This window comes from Mesoplodon densirostris, chromosome 4 (genome assembly GCF_025265405.1).
Source record: "Mesoplodon densirostris isolate mMesDen1 chromosome 4, mMesDen1 primary haplotype, whole genome shotgun sequence".
Lineage (NCBI taxonomy): Eukaryota > Metazoa > Chordata > Mammalia > Artiodactyla > Ziphiidae > Mesoplodon > Mesoplodon densirostris.
The window spans coordinates 112,257,139-112,259,789 of NC_082664.1; the positions used below are offsets into that span (position 1 = coordinate 112,257,139).

At 30.7% G+C, this 2,651-nt stretch overlaps 1 non-coding gene across 1 annotated transcript; it reads right to left on the minus strand.

Annotated features, from left to right (window-relative positions):
- Window positions 1–2,117: 2,117 nt before the first annotated feature.
- Window positions 2,118–2,184, minus strand: LOC132489702 (small nucleolar RNA SNORD109A). The gene has a single exon (XR_009532089.1). It is a non-coding gene; the product is annotated as a small nucleolar RNA SNORD109A (small nucleolar RNA).
- Between the last annotated feature and the right edge of the window lie 467 nt (window positions 2,185–2,651).

Here is a 2,651-nt window from a genome sequence, read left to right on the forward strand (position 1 = left end):
ATTAAGGGCAGAAAAACACCAAAATAGAAAGCAGACAGGCAATAGGAAATATTAACAAATATTAGTAATTTGAAATAGTTAGTATGATTGAAACCCTCCTGGCAAGATTAATCAAGAATTAGAGATAACACAAAATGCTAAATCTAAAAGACATACTGCTATTTTTAAAATAAAATACCTAAAAAATAAAGACATACAAAATAAGAAGAGCATATTAACACACTTACAACAATGAATTTGATGTTTCAAATAAAATGTTCATCTGATTAGTAAGAATCTTGTGCAAATGATGTAGTCACAAAGAGAACAAAATTATACAGTCCATTTTTATAAACTTAAAAAAACATAAAAATAAAGTACATTTTTCAGAAGGAGAAGCATTTGGGGAGAAGAGGTTGGAGCTGGTCATAAGGAAGGGTTCTATTATGCCAGTCCTATTCTGCTTCTGTGTCTGAATCCTGTACTATTGTAGAGTAATAATATGGGCAATTTACTGAATATATATTATGCATCAATATAGTGTTATAGTCTTTGGATTGAGACAGTATCCCTGACTTCATGCCTCTGTGAATCTACTAATAGTAACAAATATGCAAATAAGGGTTTGCGAGAAGACATTTTTAAAAGTAAAAACATGTCCCATTTTCCCCTGCTATTCATATGCCTGCTCAAAAGTTTGTTAATGATCAAGGTTCTAGAGTTCATTTCAATATCTGGCTAAACCAATTTCCTTTTTTGATCTATGACTATTTTTTTAGTTATTATCAACTCTTTAGAATTATCTTCTATGGTTCTATAGAATAAATATAAATAAATAATACATAATAAATATAAACAAAAGTAATTCTTGATAGAATCTGTGACCGAACTTTGTCAAGAAAAATGTTTACCTATCCTTAGGGCATTAATCTCAAAGTACCAGGTAACAAATAATCTTCAACATAGCTTGCCAGGAAATATATAGACCACTCTTTTTAGTGATGCATATTTCAAGTTTCAGAAATAATGATGCCATATATGATATTTCATATTTCTCTATTTGATATCTCTAACATAATACCTTTTCTTTTTAGCCCAACACAGTATTGAAAACTGAACTATTTTGGATTTCAAAAGAATATGGCAACATTTATTGTATAAAAACTTCATGGTCTTAAAGAGATCTAACAAAATTTCACATACAACTTTCCATGTTGCAAAAACGAGAAACAACTAATTTATGCCAATCCACAAAGATTAAAGTAGAAACACAAATGTAATGCAGTGTGACCACAAATGCCTATGAATAATTGAGTCTGCATCCTGAAATCCCAACAATAAAACAGATGAGGAAAATCTGATAATATTTTGGAAGATTTCGATTTTACTACAATAATTTTTGGATCCACTATGAAATTACCAAAAATTTTCTAAAATTCTACATTTTTCCATTAAAGCAGAAAAGAGTTAAAATGAAAGAAGAAATTATAAAGATTCAATAATATAAGTGACCTTAGTGAGGGTCTCAAAGAGAAAAATGACACATCATCAAAATATTCTCAAATAAGCCTCTAAAAAGATAAACAGAGAGATTTCAGGACCTGACACAGAGCATATGAAATATGAATTTCAAATAGCTACTCACCATTGTTCTCTGAATTGGAAGACCTGATTCCAGTCCTTCTATTTCAGCAAAACATGACAAAAAGAAAAGCAGAGTCTTAGAAAATATTCAGTAGTAAAAATAACAAAGAACTAAAAATTTGGTTCCATTACCATTATTTACTGTACACATGCAGTGTTCCCTTCTTTTAGTTCAACATTACTGAGACTTTCAGTACCCATCACAGTTGCTTGTCCCCTTCTTAATTCAATCCTTTTCATTTTCTCATTCATTACTCAAGAACATATTTCCCATATACATGTATATATAGTCATATTTTTGACTCTGTTCAAAGTGAGCAAAATGGATCACTGATCATAAAGGTGCATACTGCCTTACAAGATAGGACACTAATGGCCTTTTCTGTGAGAAAGAAAAAAGCATGCTAACAGTAGCATTATATTGTTACTGAGGGGTCACCAAATAGAGCCAGGCTCTGAGAGTCTTATTTGTCCTATTAGAGGGGCATTCATATGGACCTCAGATTGACATCTGGAATGAGTCCCTCAGCATCCTCAGACAGTTGTGCTCATCATCGATCCAGACAAGCACCCTCTCAACAAATAAGCATTTCCACAGCCAGGCTTATTTCCTTCAGGCTTATCTACTACACTATGAATAAAGAACAGTACATGGTAGAGTAGACATTCTATTTAGTACCTGAATAATGGAATTCTTATATATATATATATAACATGGAAAAAAGTGACCTTGGATTGTTCTAATAAAATTAGATAAAATCTATTGGGAAAACACAGAAGAGACTTAATCGACTAAAAATTTGAAGAGTAATTAGTGTAGCAAAATTATATGTAGTATAATTACAGTACAAATAGAAGTAGAAACATCTATGTTCTGAATGTTCCAGATATAGATTAAAAATATCAATATTTAGCACACTTGCATTTAACTACAAGATTTTTGTCATTCAATAAAAAATAGTGGAAAAAGGAATTATGGCAATGACTCTCCAAAATTATTCAGGTTACTTTTAAAAAACGTTTTAAAA